The sequence below is a fragment of the Hyla sarda genome, unplaced genomic scaffold (assembly GCF_029499605.1).
Source record: "Hyla sarda isolate aHylSar1 unplaced genomic scaffold, aHylSar1.hap1 scaffold_857, whole genome shotgun sequence".
NCBI lineage: Eukaryota > Metazoa > Chordata > Amphibia > Anura > Hylidae > Hyla > Hyla sarda.
Genome location: NW_026610885.1, coordinates 1 through 16,254, shown reverse-complemented (window position 1 = coordinate 16,254; position 16,254 = coordinate 1). Strand labels below are relative to the sequence as shown.

Sequence of the window (16,254 nt, the reverse complement as noted above, 5' to 3'; positions counted from 1 at the left end):
AAGTAAGAGGAAGAGAAGGGAAAAAAAGGTGGAAATGGGTTTAAAAGTGATTTCGGCGGAGAAATATATATATATATATATATATATATATATATATATATATATATACGCGCACACACACACATATATATAAACGTATTCTCCGTTGAGATATTGCAGCCGCTGCTGTGTCCAGGCCCAGGAGCCTTAGCACTGTGCTGTGATGTCACTCAATACCACTGACATCACTAGGTGTAAACAACATCTCTCCTTTGCTGTGTATGTGACTATGGAGCTGTTTGGTGATGTCGTCTATTATGGCCTTCATAGAAGCAACAGGAGATTGTTGCATCCATCTAGAACCCTCAGAACTACAGTGCTATGATGTCACTCACTTCCACAGGCCTTGCAGAGTGTAAACAACAACAACCCAGCTTTGTTGTGTATGTAACCATAGGGATTTGTGATGTCACCTAGAACCTTCACAGCAGCGACAGCTTTATGAGGAGCATCAGCACTGCTCTGCCTGAGCAGAACCATCACCGCCATAGGTTGTCAAATAACCCGGATTTAACCCACACAGGTAAGTCCAATGGGGTGCAGGCATGTCCTCTATGCTTACAGCTTCCCGTGGGTGTTGGTTTGATACCGTTTGGGGACAGCCAAGGAGGCATCTGCAGGCAACAAAGGTAGGTGTGTGCTTGTGTGTGTGTTTCCTATGCAGATCCTAAGCCCAGTGTCACATGCAAGTAGGAGGAGTAAGAAGGGTTCCTGGCAAATCCGGGTTATGGATTGCATTTAAAAAGGCCCCGTGGGAGTGCAATGGGCCCCTGTCTTGCTGCTTAGCAATAATGGTATGGGTTTAGGTTCTGCTGTGTGTACTGGTGGTTGACTGCCCCCCAGCCCAGAGTGTGCATGGAAAATTGTCTGGCAGCCTCCCTGACAGCAAGCAGTGATAGTGCCCATGAAGGGGACCTTGTTGGGCCCGCCCCTTTCACGGTTATCGCTTCTCGGCCTTTTGGCTAAGATCAAGTGTAGTATCTGTTCTTATCAGTTTAATATCTGATACGTCCCCTATCTGGGGACCATATATTAAATGGATTTTTGAGAACGGGGGCCGATTTCGAAGCTTGCTTCCGTCGCCCTATGCATTGACCCGATATGGCAGTATCTTCGGGTACAGTGCACCACCCCCTTACAGGGTTAAAAAGAAAGATTCCTACTTTCATTGCTACCTGCTTGCTGGCTAGCCAGCTAGCCAGCCCTGTGGGCCTTGCTGCTGCTGCAGCCAAAAAACAAAAGGTGGTGCTGTTGCTGCTGCTTCTGCTGCTTCTGCTTGTGTCTGGCCGCTGTTGGAGCGTCCAGGCACAGGACTTCTGCTGCTGCTGACTAAATGGCCTCCTTAATTGGATCATTTGAGTAGCCAGCACACCTGTGCAGGTAGGGCATGACATGATAGGCAGCTGCCTTGATAGCGGGTGGGTGCTGAATGTTCCTAATTGACAAAATAAGATTAATGCTTATGAAGAAATATAAAATCTCATCCCTTCCCCAATATCGCGCCACACCCCTACCCCTTAATTCCCTGGTTGAACTTGATGGACATATGTCTTTTTTCGACCGTACTAACTATGTAACTATGTAACATAACATGGGGGGGGGGGGGGGGTCTCCTGGCTGTTCACACAGGTGTGTCATTGCTGTACATTGACCATGCATTGCTTCTGTGGTATTGCAAAGGCAAAGACAAATGCTTCCAGCCATCCATTGCACTAATGGATTGGTCATCAGCTGGCTGTCTATGTCCCGCATCAATATAGACCAAAGTACAGAGGGTTAGGCTATGCTATTGTGCACCTACCTGATGCATCAGAAGGTGCGAGGCCCTTGCTAAATTCTGTGCACAGACTTTGAGATCTATACTTTAGACTGTATCTAAACCTGCTCCAACATGGACTGACATTCTGGCCTACTTTCAGCCGATGCGACTTGTCTGTCGCTGAACAGTCGCTTTTTATGTATTCAGCACCTATGTATAATGTTGTAAAAATGCTCTAGAAGCTAAAGTCGCAGAAATGTCACACATATTCGGCCTGCAACTTTCTGTGCGACAAATTCAGACAGGAAAAATCAGTATAAATCCTTAGAAAATTATCCCCCAGTGTCTCCATCTGCTGGCGGTATTGAATAAGCATTGCTGCACTGATGGGGTATGCATTAGACGAAAAAAAAGAAGAAAAAGAAGAATAATACGCCCAGAAAAGAGGCGAAAAGGAGAAAAACGTAAAAAAACGTGAAAAAAAAGTAAGAGGAAGAGAAGGGAAAAAAAGGTGGAAATGGGTTTAAAAGTGATTTCGGCGGAGAAATATATATATATATATATATATATATATATATATATATATATATATACGCGCACACACACACATATATATAAACGTATTCTCCGTTGAGATATTGCAGCCGCTGCTGTGTCCAGGCCCAGGAGCCTTAGCACTGTGCTGTGATGTCACTCAATACCACTGACATCACTAGGTGTAAACAACATCTCTCCTTTGCTGTGTATGTGACTATGGAGCTGTTTGGTGATGTCGTCTATTATGGCCTTCATAGAAGCAACAGGAGATTGTTGCATCCATCTAGAACCCTCAGAACTACAGTGCTATGATGTCACTCACTTCCACAGGCCTTGCAGAGTGTAAACAACAACAACCCAGCTTTGTTGTGTATGTAACCATAGGGATTTGTGATGTCACCTAGAACCTTCACAGCAGCGACAGCTTTATGAGGAGCATCAGCACTGCTCTGCCTGAGCAGAACCATCACCGCCATAGGTTGTCAAATAACCCGGATTTAACCCACACAGGTAAGTCCAATGGGGTGCAGGCATGTCCTCTATGCTTACAGCTTCCCGTGGGTGTTGGTTTGATACCGTTTGGGGACAGCCAAGGAGGCATCTGCAGGCAACAAAGGTAGGTGTGTGCTTGTGTGTGTGTTTCCTATGCAGATCCTAAGCCCAGTGTCACATGCAAGTAGGAGGAGTAAGAAGGGTTCCTGGCAAATCCGGGTTATGGATTGCATTTAAAAAGGCCCCGTGGGAGTGCAATGGGCCCCTGTCTTGCTGCTTAGCAATAATGGTATGGGTTTAGGTTCTGCTGTGTGTACTGGTGGTTGACTGCCCCCCAGCCCAGAGTGTGCATGGAAAATTGTCTGGCAGCCTCCCTGACAGCAAGCAGTGATAGTGCCCATGAAGGGGACCTTGTTGGGCCCGCCCCTTTCACGGTTATCGCTTCTCGGCCTTTTGGCTAAGATCAAGTGTAGTATCTGCATTTGGTCTGTTTGGAAGGTGTCTGTGGTACCCCGCTTCTCGGCCTTGGGGGATTGTCTCTCCTTACGGAGGGACTTCACCCCCTTGCTGCTATTGGGGAGCGGGCTTAGTCCACGGACAACGGGTTGCGATCCCCCTGTCTCTGGGACCTTGTGTCTCAGAAGGCATTTTCGGTACGTTGAGCGTTACCTGTAGCTTCGGAAGCACCTAGGGTACCCCCGACCTCTGCCTTGGGTAAGGGTTCCGCTTTTATAGCGGGATTCCGAGCCCCTGCTGCTATTGGGGAAGGGGCTTAGTCCCTGGGTGTGGAAGATGCCGTTCTCCTGGGCTTTCCCCTCTGGGGAAATGTCGATGCGAAATACCATCCGCATAGAGGTGTCGGAGAGCCATCGTCAGTTGAAGAACCTCCGCTTCATTGCGGAGGTGATTCTTCTTGACTACTTCCGCCTCAATAGGGAGGACATCCTGTGTCTAAATGACCAGGAAAGCCGTGGCCTGTATACCGTCACCTTCACGGCCACGGCGTGTTGCGATAACATCTATGCAACCTTGTCTGGTGCGGACCAGAGGGACGATCGACTCGACGGTCTTTCGTTCCAGTTCCTCTATGGTGAGGAACATATACCGTTGGTGGTGGCTATGCACAGCCCTCATGTGACCACGGAGGATATAGCCACTTTTCTTCGGCGATACTGCGAAGAGGTGCGATTCGCAAACAAAATCTTGAACTCCGTGCGGTTCTGGAACGGCAAGAGGAAGTTCTGGGTCAAGCTCCGTAAGGATCCCGGTGGTATTGGGGGTCTTTGCCATCCGCCCCCAAATTTTGCCATCGGGAGAGTTCGGGGCTTCCTGTTCTATCCTCAAATGCCTATGTATTGCCGAAATTGCTTGAGGTTTGGCCACACCCAGGAGACCTGCGGCGCGGAGCGTGTGATTCGCTGCAATAGGTGTGGCCAAGAAGGTCACATAGCCTCAAGATGTAGCCATACAATAAGGTGCAACCTCTGCGGAGAGGAAAATCACGATTTTAATTCCTGTCCCCATAAAGCAAAAACTACGATGGGTGGGTCAAGGCTGGGCCCACCCAAAGAGGGGACAGGACAAAAGACGTCCTTTTTTAAGATGCCCAAACCCCAGATGGCAGGTACTGATGGGTCCAGGCCCAAGACCTCTGGTGCTCCATCGGGGGGCCCACCGGTGGTAGTGCTAGGGGGAGGCCATGGGGATTCCACGAAGCCCGGGCGGGTGATCGAGTTTACTGCCCGGGAAATTGAAAGACGTCGATCGACTTCCTACCTGGCTCAAGAGCCCGCCGAAACTTCTGAAGGGGGCTCACCTGTGGCGGGTGGCAGCCGACGGGCCTCGGTGGGGGCAAAAGTGGACCCAAAATTGCAGCATAAGCCAGGTACTGGCTTGGCCCAGGGTCGCCCTGCTCCGGACGAAGAGGCCCCGGTGAAAGCCCGCCGGAAGGGGAGCCAGGTGGCCAGGTCTGAGCCCGGTCCTGTTACTCCGCCTATACAGGACAGGGCCAAGAAGACAAGTGGCGCCAAACCAGGGTTTGCTGCCCCGCCAGCAGTGGACCCGGTGGGTAAAACTGGCCATCGTCGATCGATGGGGAAGTTGGAGCAACAGTCCTCAGCAACGCTTGCTGGGGAACAAGCGATGAAAACTTCCCAAGGTAGCGGCAAAGGTTCCGGAAAAGAGGCCTCACAGGCCCCTGTGCAGCAGTTCCAGTCGTCAAATGATGAAAGAAGACGCAGATCCATCAGCCGGGGGCCAGAGATTACATCGAGTGAGAGCAACACAGAGGATATGGACAGCAGTGTGACATTTAAAAGACAAAGAGAAGAAGAAGAGGAAGACATTCAAAGGAAAGCGGCGTGCCGTAGTTCGGACGAGAGCGAGCTCAGGGTCGGGGCATCATCGATCTCAAGCTCCGACCCTCAGAACATCAAGGAGCTGATGACCCCGCAGGCGGGGGATGACGGTACGCAGCTTATTATTGACTTTGATTCTCCAAGCACGGACTCTCCATAAACTATGCCTATCCCTGTAAAAATTGCCTCACTCAATGTGAGGTCCTTAAAGAGCCCTGATCGCAGGGCTGCTTTATTTTCTTATCTAGAGACATGTGACTTTGACCTTTGCCTGCTACAAGAATGTGGAATCCCTAGTAAAATGGACTATAAAGACTTAAAAGAAGACTGGAAGCTGGGCCCATCCATATGGTCCGGTGCAAATGACTGTCGTTCTGTGGGTGTTGGGCTGCTCTGCCGAGGCCAGTCCTTTTCTATTCATACAGTAACTGAGATTGTGCCTGGCAGAGCTCTTTTAATTCATCTATATTTTAATGGACTTTTAATTCGTGTTTTAAATGTGTATGCCCCTCCTGATAAACAGGAGCGGGCAGAACTATTTGAAATTTTACCACTGTTTTGTGTTGGGTCTTCCCCCCTGCTGGTGGGAGGTGATTTTAACTGCATACGTGATGGGGAACACCGGCAGGGTGGGGATATTAATCGTAAAGACCGCACTTCTTACCTGCTTAAAAATTTTATTGATGATTTTAATTTGAAAGATTGCTGGAAGGATCTCTTGCCGGAGGACCCAGGCGCCACATGGTCCAATGGAAGAGTGAGCTCCAGAATCGATTTTATTTTTTCCTCTAGAGCTTTTAAACCCCTGAAATGCACGCTCGAGCAGAATATCTTCTCTGATCATAAGCTCCTCTTGGTGGGCCTGGAGCTAGAGGGGGAGCAAAAAGCAAAAAGGGGCCTCTGGAGATTAAACACCACACTCCTAGAGGACCCTGAGATAAAAGAGGAGTTTGTGCGGACCTACCAATGCTGGCAATCACAAAGAAAACCCCACGAGCCTATGCTGCACTGGTGGGAGGGCACCAAATCTAAAATCAGATTTTTTTTTATCAAAGCAGGTAAGAAGAAGGCAAAAATGGAAAAACAGTGGTTTTATGTTCTTAACATGCGTTTAAATGTACTTTTTAAATTGAAAGAAGCTGGTATGGATGTAGAAAATGATATTTTAAACCTTAAAACTGAAATAAAACATGCCATAGAAAAGAAAGGGAAACAAATCATTTTTAACTCACATGTGCAGCACCTGGAGGAGGGCGAGAAATGTTCCCGTTTCTTTTTTAAAAAAGTGATGAATAGGAGGGATATCATCCAAAACCTTGAGGGTGAATCCACTCCAAAAGGCATGTTAGATGCAGTTTTTAACTTCTACCAGCTTCTTTTTAATAAGAAAGATCTTAATCCATCCTTTTTAGAACATGTTCTTAATTCCCTTGATTTTAAGCTAGATGTTTTAGACCAGGAGGTTTTATCCCGTGATCTTAACTTAGATGAACTTTTATTTGTTTTTAAAAGTTTTTCTAGTGGGAAGGCCCCTGGGGAAGATGGTTTACCCATCGAATTTTATTTAGCTTTTTGGGATATTTTAAAGGATGATATGGTTTTATTGTATAAAGAAACTTTTATTGTTAATGAACTTCCCCCTTCCTGGAGGAGGGGGATTGTATCATTACTTTTTAAAAAGGGTGAAAAGGATATGCTAAAAAATTGGCGCCCCATCACACTTTTAAATGTTGATTATAAAGTTTTAGCCAAGTTATTAGCTGTCCGTTTTAAACCTTTTATTCATAAATTAATTCACCCAAATCAGGTTTGTGGGGTACCTGGAAGGTCTATAGCTGAATCCCTAAATATTTTAAGAGATGTTTTATGGTATTTTAAGGATAGAAATCAAACTGTAGCAATTTTATCCTTAGACTTTGAAAAAGCCTTTGATAGGGTCTCCCATGAATACCTGTTTTTAGTTCTTAAAAAGATGGCAGTGCCTGAAACGATTTTAAGCCGAATCATGCTTTTATACCGATCCTGTTTTAGTCAAGTCTCTGTTAATGGCTTTTTAACCAGCGGTGTTCCTCTTTTATCAGGTGTCAAACAGGGCTGCCCCCTGTCCCCACTCCTTTTTATTTGCGCAATCGAACCACTGATGGCCCTCCTCAGAAAAGACCGGGTAGTAAGAGGCGTACCGATACCTGGTGGAGGAGGGACCCATCTAAAGGTGTTGGGGTACATGGATGATGTCACCATACTGTGCCCGGACTCTCCATCCATGAGGGGGGCATTGAGGAACACCAGCTATTTCTGCGAGATCTCTGGTTTTAAGCTAAACACAGATAAATGTGACTGTTTTTATATTGGCTCCTGGGATTCATCCATCACCCCAGGAGTCACAATGCAACAGGATCAAATTAAAGTTTTAGGTATTGTTTTTAACCAGGTCAATGATGGGAGCCCTAACTGGGATTCAGCTATAGCTAAGATGGAGAAGAAGATTTTAATGTGGAATCTTAGAAACCTTACCATGGAGGGGAAGATTTTAATAATAAAGATGGTTTTACTCCCTATTATGCTATACATTGCCATGGTATTTCCTCCATCTATTTTATACATTAAAAAAGTAACTAGAATTGTTTTTACTTTTTTATGGGGTTCAAAAATGGAGAAATTAAAGCGTGATTTTATGTACAAAAGTAAAGATAATGGCGGGAAAGATGTTCCTAACCTTTTTACTTTCTTTTACATAAAGTATTTCTGTTTCTGTTTTAAAATTATTAAATCCAATGGCATTTTTAGCTGCTTTTTAAGGTACGCTGCGGGCATGGTTTTTAAAAGATGGTTGCGCATCCCTCTGAACGCTCCGGTGCTTCTGTGTCCCCCAAAACATTATGTGGTGTTGGAAAAGACAGTCAGGCTCCTAGGTCTCCAAGATTTGGAGCCTGACATACTGGGGGACCAGAGAAAGGTATCAAAGGTCCTCAGGCGGAGTGAGGTTACCCTGGCAGTGTCCAATTTCACACAGGCAAGATCCAAAAAGGTATGGCGGAACGTGTACGGGAAGTTTCTGGCGAATGTACACAGGGATCTTGCCTGGGCAATCGTCCACCAGTGCCTCCCTACTCGTGAGTTTCAGCACAGGCGAGGACTGGTGGCGAGAGCCAAGTGCCCGAGAGATGGCTGCGGAGTGGACGAAACGGTGCTGCACATATTTTGGAACTGCCCTTTTGCACGGGAGCTTTGGAGGAAGGTAGGCCCACTTTTGAAGTGGGCCTGCGGCCTAAAAGATTTTAATCACGAATGTGTCTTTTACGGTCTTTTTAACTGCCCCAATTTTAAACAGCAGATGATCTGCTGGATGATTATTAATTGTTTTAAAAATGCCATCTGGAAAGTTAGGAACATCTTACTTTTTAAACATGATTTTATTGATGTTAAAAACTGTATAAAGCTGGCCCTGAGTGAGATGTACATCTATTACCTAAGAGACAAGAAACAGTTGGGGGCCAGCGAGGCAGCATCCATGTGGTGTCTGCCTCTATGGAACGAAATAACAGTATAATCAGTTTTTATGACATTTGTATAATGTTTTATCCTGCCATTTTTATTTTTTCTCCTTTTATTACTGGTTTTATTATTTGTATTTTAAAACTTTTGTGAACCTTTTATTATTTTGCATTTTAAATTTTGTATGGTTTCTTATTTATTCAATAAAATTTTGTTGAAACCTTATCTGTTCTTATCAGTTTAATATCTGATACGTCCCCTATCTGGGGACCATATATTAAATGGATTTTTGAGAACGGGGGCCGATTTCGAAGCTTGCTTCCGTCGCCCTATGCATTGACCCGATATGGCAGTATCTTCGGGTACAGTGCACCACCCCCTTACAGGGTTAAAAAGAAAGATTCCTACTTTCATTGCTACCTGCTTGCTGGCTAGCCAGCTAGCCAGCCCTGTGGGCCTTGCTGCTGCTGCAGCCAAAAAACAAAAGGTGGTGCTGCTGCTGCTGCTTCTGCTGCTTCTGCTTGTGTCTGGCCGCTGTTGGAGCGTCCAGGCACAGGACTTCTGCTGCTGCTGACTAAATGGCCTCCTTAATTGGATCATTTGAGTAGCCAGCACACCTGTGCAGGTAGGGCATGACATGATAGGCAGCTGCCTTGATAGCGGGTGGGTGCTGAATGTTCCTAATTGACAAAATAAGATTAATGCTTATGAAGAAATATAAAATCTCATCCCTTCCCCAATATCGCGCCACACCCCTACCCCTTAATTCCCTGGTTGAACTTGTTGGACATATGTCTTTTTTCGACCGTACTAACTATGTAACTATGTAACATAACATGGGGGGGGGGGGGGGGGGTCTCCTGGCTGTTCACACAGGTGTGTCATTGCTGTACATTGACCATGCATTGCTTCTGTGGTATTGCAAAGGCAAAGACAAATGCTTCCAGCCATCCATTGCACTAATGGATTGGTCATCAGCTGGCTGTCTATGTCCCGCATCAATATAGACCAAAGTACAGAGGGTTAGGCTATGCTATTGTGCACCTACCTGATGCATCAGAAGGTGCGAGGCCCTTGCTAAATTCTGTGCACAGACTTTGAGATCTATACTTTAGACTGTATCTAAACCTGCTCCAACATGGACTGACATTCTGGCCTACTTTCAGCCGATGCGACTTGTCTGTCGCTGAACAGTCGCTTTTTATGTATTCAGCACCTATGTATAATGTTGTAAAAATGCTCTAGAAGCTAAAGTCGCAGAAATGTCACACATATTCGGCCTGCAACTTTCTGTGCGACAAATTCAGACAGGAAAAATCAGTATAAATCCTTAGAAAATTATCCCCCAGTGTCTCCATCTGCTGGCGGTATTGAATAAGCATTGCTGCACTGATGGGGTATGCATTAGACGAAAAAAAAGAAGAAAAAGAAGAATAATACGCCCAGAAAAGAGGCGAAAAGGAGAAAAACGTAAAAAAACGTGAAAAAAAAGTAAGAGGAAGAGAAGGGAAAAAAAGGTGGAAATGGGTTTAAAAGTGATTTCGGCGGAGATATATATATATATATATATATATATATATATATATATATATATATATACATACACGCGCACACACACACATATATATAAACGTATTCTCCGTTGAGATATTGCAGCCGCTGCTGTGTCCAGGCCCAGGAGCCTTAGCACTGTGCTGTGATGTCACTCAATACCACTGACATCACTAGGTGTAAACAACATCTCTCCTTTGCTGTGTATGTGACTATGGAGCTGTTTGGTGATGTCGTCTATTATGGCCTTCATAGAAGCAACAGGAGATTGTTGCATCCATCTAGAACCCTCAGAACTACAGTGCTATGATGTCACTCACTTCCACAGGCCTTGCAGAGTGTAAACAACAACAACCCAGCTTTGTTGTGTATGTAACCATAGGGATTTGTGATGTCACCTAGAACCTTCACAGCAGCGACAGCTTTATGAGGAGCATCAGCACTGCTCTGCCTGAGCAGAACCATCACCGCCATAGGTTGTCAAATAACCCGGATTTAACCCACACAGGTAAGTCCAATGGGGTGCAGGCATGTCCTCTATGCTTACAGCTTCCCGTGGGTGTTGGTTTGATACCGTTTGGGGACAGCCAAGGAGGCATCTGCAGGCAACAAAGGTAGGTGTGTGCTTGTGTGTGTGTTTCCTATGCAGATCCTAAGCCCAGTGTCACATGCAAGTAGGAGGAGTAAGAAGGGTTCCTGGCAAATCCGGGTTATGGATTGCATTTAAAAAGGCCCCGTGGGAGTGCAATGGGCCCCTGTCTTGCTGCTTAGCAATAATGGTATGGGTTTAGGTTCTGCTGTGTGTACTGGTGGTTGACTGCCCCCCAGCCCAGAGTGTGCATGGAAAATTGTCTGGCAGCCTCCCTGACAGCAAGCAGTGATAGTGCCCATGAAGGGGACCTTGTTGGGCCCGCCCCTTTCACGGTTATCGCTTCTCGGCCTTTTGGCTAAGATCAAGTGTAGTATCTGTTCTTATCAGTTTAATATCTGATACGTCCCCTATCTGGGGACCATATATTAAATGGATTTTTGAGAACGGGGGCCGATTTCGAAGCTTGCTTCCGTCGCCCTATGCATTGACCCGATATGGCAGTATCTTCGGGTACAGTGCACCACCCCCTTACAGGGTTAAAAAGAAAGATTCCTACTTTCATTGCTACCTGCTTGCTGGCTAGCCAGCTAGCCAGCCCTGTGGGCCTTGCTGCTGCTGCAGCCAAAAAACAAAAGGTGGTGCTGCTGCTGCTGCTTCTGCTGCTTCTGCTTGTGTCTGGCCGCTGTTGGAGCGTCCAGGCACAGGACTTCTGCTGCTGCTGACTAAATGGCCTCCTTAATTGGATCATTTGAGTAGCCAGCACACCTGTGCAGGTAGGGCATGACATGATAGGCAGCTGCCTTGATAGCGGGTGGGTGCTGAATGTTCCTAATTGACAAAATAAGATTAATGCTTATGAAGAAATATAAAATCTCATCCCTTCCCCAATATCGCGCCACACCCCTACCCCTTAATTCCCTGGTTGAACTTGATGGACATATGTCTTTTTTCGACCGTACTAACTATGTAACTATGTAAACATAACATGGGGGGGGGGGGGGGGGGTCTCCTGGCTGTTCACACAGGTGTGTCATTGCTGTACATTGGCCATGCATTGCTTCTGTGGTATTGCAAAGGCAAAGACAAATGCTTCCAGCCATCCATTGCACTAATGGATTGGTCATCAGCTGGCTGTCTATGTCCCGCATCAATATAGACCAAAGTACAGAGGGTTAGGCTATGCTATTGTGCACCTACCTGATGCATCAGAAGGTGCGAGGCCCTTGCTAAATTCTGTGCACAGACTTTGAGATCTATACTTTAGACTGTATCTAAACCTGCTCCAACATGGACTGACATTCTGGCCTACTTTCAGCCGATGCGACTTGTCTGTCGCTGAACAGTCGCTTTTTATGTATTCAGCACCTATGTATAATGTTGTAAAAATGCTCTAGAAGCTAAAGTCGCAGAAATGTCACACATATTCGGCCTGCAACTTTCTGTGCGACAAATTCAGACAGGAAAAATCAGTATAAATCCTTAGAAAATTATCCCCCAGTGTCTCCATCTGCTGGCGGTATTGAATAAGCATTGCTGCACTGATGGGGTATGCATTAGACGAAAAAAAAGAAGAAAAAGAAGAATAATACGCCCAGAAAAGAGGCGAAAAGGAGAAAAACGTAAAAAAACGTGAAAAAAAAGTAAGAGGAAGAAAAGGGAAAAAAAGGTGGAAATGGGTTTAAAAGTGATTTCGGCGGAGAAATATATATATATATATATATATATATATATATATATATATATATATATACGCGCACACACACACATATATATAAACGTATTCTCCGTTGAGATATTGCAGCCGCTGCTGTGTCCAGGCCCAGGAGCCTTAGCACTGTGCTGTGATGTCACTCAATACCACTGACATCACTAGGTGTAAACAACATCTCTCCTTTGCTGTGTATGTGACTATGGAGCTGTTTGGTGATGTCGTCTATTATGGCCTTCATAGAAGCAACAGGAGATTGTTGCATCCATCTAGAACCCTCAGAACTACAGTGCTATGATGTCACTCACTTCCACAGGCCTTGCAGAGTGTAAACAACAACAACCCAGCTTTGTTGTGTATGTAACCATAGGGATTTGTGATGTCACCTAGAACCTTCACAGCAGCGACAGCTTTATGAGGAGCATCAGCACTGCTCTGCCTGAGCAGAACCATCACCGCCATAGGTTGTCAAATAACCCGGATTTAACCCACACAGGTAAGTCCAATGGGGTGCAGGCATGTCCTCTATGCTTACAGCTTCCCGTGGGTGTTGGTTTGATACCGTTTGGGGACAGCCAAGGAGGCATCTGCAGGCAACAAAGGTAGGTGTGTGCTTGTGTGTGTGTTTCCTATGCAGATCCTAAGCCCAGTGTCACATGCAAGTAGGAGGAGTAAGAAGGGTTCCTGGCAAATCCGGGTTATGGATTGCATTTAAAAAGGCCCCGTGGGAGTGCAATGGGCCCCTGTCTTGCTGCTTAGCAATAATGGTATGGGTTTAGGTTCTGCTGTGTGTACTGGTGGTTGACTGCCCCCCAGCCCAGAGTGTGCATGGAAAATTGTCTGGCAGCCTCCCTGACAGCAAGCAGTGATAGTGCCCATGAAGGGGACCTTGTTGGGCCCGCCCCTTTCACGGTTATCGCTTCTCGGCCTTTTGGCTAAGATCAAGTGTAGTATCTGTTCTTATCAGTTTAATATCTGATACGTCCCCTATCTGGGGACCATATATTAAATGGATTTTTGAGAACGGGGGCCGATTTCGAAGCTTGCTTCCGTCGCCCTATGCATTGACCCGATATGGCAGTATCTTCGGGTACAGTGCACCACCCCCTTACAGGGTTAAAAAGAAAGATTCCTACTTTCATTGCTACCTGCTTGCTGGCTAGCCAGCTAGCCAGCCCTGTGGGCCTTGCTGCTGCTGCAGCCAAAAAACAAAAGGTGGTGCTGCTGCTGCTGCTTCTGCTGCTTCTGCTTGTGTCTGGCCGCTGTTGGAGCGTCCAGGCACAGGACTTCTGCTGCTGCTGACTAAATGGCCTCCTTAATTGGATCATTTGAGTAGCCAGCACACCTGTGCAGGTAGGGCATGACATGATAGGCAGCTGCCTTGATAGCGGGTGGGTGCTGAATGTTCCTAATTGACAAAATAAGATTAATGCTTATGAAGAAATATAAAATCTCATCCCTTCCCCAATATCGCGCCACACCCCTACCCCTTAATTCCCTGGTTGAACTTGATGGACATATGTCTTTTTTCGACCGTACTAACTATGTAACTATGTAACATAACATGGGGGGGGGGGTCTCCTGGCTGTTCACACAGGTGTGTCATTGCTGTACATTGACCATGCATTGCTTCTGTGGTATTGCAAAGGCAAAGACAAATGCTTCCAGCCATCCATTGCACTAATGGATTGGTCATCAGCTGGCTGTCTATGTCCCGCATCAATATAGACCAAAGTACAGAGGGTTAGGCTATGCTATTGTGCACCTACCTGATGCATCAGAAGGTGCGAGGCCCTTGCTAAATTCTGTGCACAGACTTTGAGATCTATACTTTAGACTGTATCTAAACCTGCTCCAACATGGACTGACATTCTGGCCTACTTTCAGCCGATGCGACTTGTCTGTCGCTGAACAGTCGCTTTTTATGTATTCAGCACCTATGTATAATGTTGTAAAAATGCTCTAGAAGCTAAAGTCGCAGAAATGTCACACATATTCGGCCTGCAACTTTCTGTGCGACAAATTCAGACAGGAAAAATCAGTATAAATCCTTAGAAAATTATCCCCCAGTGTCTCCATCTGCTGGCGGTATTGAATAAGCATTGCTGCACTGATGGGGTATGCATTAGACGAAAAAAAAGAAGAAAAAGAAGAATAATACGCCCAGAAAAGAGGCGAAAAGGAGAAAAACGTAAAAAAACGTGAAAAAAAAGTAAGAGGAAGAGAAGGGAAAAAAAGGTGGAAATGGGTTTAAAAGTGATTTCGGCGGAGAAATATATATATATATATATATATATATATATATATATATATATATATATATACGCGCACACACACACATATATATAAACGTATTCTCCGTTGAGATATTGCAGCCGCTGCTGTGTCCAGGCCCAGGAGCCTTAGCACTGTGCTGTGATGTCACTCAATACCACTGACATCACTAGGTGTAAACAACATCTCTCCTTTGCTGTGTATGTGACTATGGAGCTGTTTGGTGATGTCGTCTATTATGGCCTTCATAGAAGCAACAGGAGATTGTTGCATCCATCTAGAACCCTCAGAACTACAGTGCTATGATGTCACTCACTTCCACAGGCCTTGCAGAGTGTAAACAACAACAACCCAGCTTTGTTGTGTATGTAACCATAGGGATTTGTGATGTCACCTAGAACCTTCACAGCAGCGACAGCTTTATGAGGAGCATCAGCACTGCTCTGCCTGAGCAGAACCATCACCGCCATAGGTTGTCAAATAACCCGGATTTAACCCACACAGGTAAGTCCAATGGGGTGCAGGCATGTCCTCTATGCTTACAGCTTCCCGTGGGTGTTGGTTTGATACCGTTTGGGGACAGCCAAGGAGGCATCTGCAGGCAACAAAGGTAGGTGTGTGCTTGTGTGTGTGTTTCCTATGCAGATCCTAAGCCCAGTGTCACATGCAAGTAGGAGGAGTAAGAAGGGTTCCTGGCAAATCCGGGTTATGGATTGCATTTAAAAAGGCCCCGTGGGAGTGCAATGGGCCCCTGTCTTGCTGCTTAGCAATAATGGTATGGGTTTAGGTTCTGCTGTGTGTACTGGTGGTTGACTGCCCCCCAGCCCAGAGTGTGCATGGAAAATTGTCTGGCAGCCTCCCTGACAGCAAGCAGTGATAGTGCCCATGAAGGGGACCTTGTTGGGCCCGCCCCTTTCACGGTTATCGCTTCTCGGCCTTTTGGCTAAGATCAAGTGTAGTATCTGTTCTTATCAGTTTAATATCTGATACGTCCCCTATCTGGGGACCATATATTAAATGGATTTTTGAGAACGGGGGCCGATTTCGAAGCTTGCTTCCGTCGCCCTATGCATTGACCCGATATGGCAGTATCTTCGGGTACAGTGCACCACCCCCTTACAGGGTTAAAAAGAAAGATTCCTACTTTCATTGCTACCTGCTTGCTGGCTAGCCAGCTAGCCAGCCCTGTGGGCCTTGCTGCTGCTGCAGCCAAAAAACAAAAGGTGGTGCTGCTGCTGCTGCTTCTGCTGCTTCTGCTTGTGTCTGGCCGCTGTTGGAGCGTCCAGGCACAGGACTTCTGCTGCTGCTGACTAAATGGCCTCCTTAATTGGATCATTTGAGTAGCCAGCACACCTGTGCAGGTAGGGCATGACATGATAGGCAGCTGCCTTGATAGCGGGTGGGTGCTGAATGTTCCTAATTGACAAAATAAGATTAATGCTTATGAAGA

General features: G+C 46.1%; 5 non-coding genes and 1 pseudogene across 5 annotated transcripts; all 6 read left to right on the top strand.

The window, feature by feature from the left end:
* The first annotated feature begins 981 nt into the window (after positions 1-981).
* On the top strand, positions 982-1,172 carry LOC130347948 (U2 spliceosomal RNA). Its single transcript, XR_008885788.1, has one exon. It is a non-coding gene; the product is annotated as a U2 spliceosomal RNA (small nuclear RNA).
* A 2,092-nt stretch (positions 1,173-3,264) lies between these two features.
* Positions 3,265-3,387, top strand: LOC130347943 (U2 spliceosomal RNA; annotated as a pseudogene).
* Positions 3,388-8,871: 5,484 nt separating this feature from the next.
* Positions 8,872-9,057, top strand: LOC130347941 (U2 spliceosomal RNA). Its single transcript, XR_008885785.1, has one exon. It is a non-coding gene; the product is annotated as a U2 spliceosomal RNA (small nuclear RNA).
* A 2,100-nt stretch (positions 9,058-11,157) lies between these two features.
* Positions 11,158-11,348, top strand: LOC130347947 (U2 spliceosomal RNA). The gene has a single exon (XR_008885787.1). It is a non-coding gene; the product is annotated as a U2 spliceosomal RNA (small nuclear RNA).
* A 2,097-nt stretch (positions 11,349-13,445) lies between these two features.
* Positions 13,446-13,636, top strand: LOC130347939 (U2 spliceosomal RNA). The gene has a single exon (XR_008885784.1). It is a non-coding gene; the product is annotated as a U2 spliceosomal RNA (small nuclear RNA).
* A 2,091-nt stretch (positions 13,637-15,727) lies between these two features.
* On the top strand, positions 15,728-15,918 carry LOC130347993 (U2 spliceosomal RNA). Its single transcript, XR_008885829.1, has one exon. It is a non-coding gene; the product is annotated as a U2 spliceosomal RNA (small nuclear RNA).
* Positions 15,919-16,254: the final 336 nt, after the last annotated feature.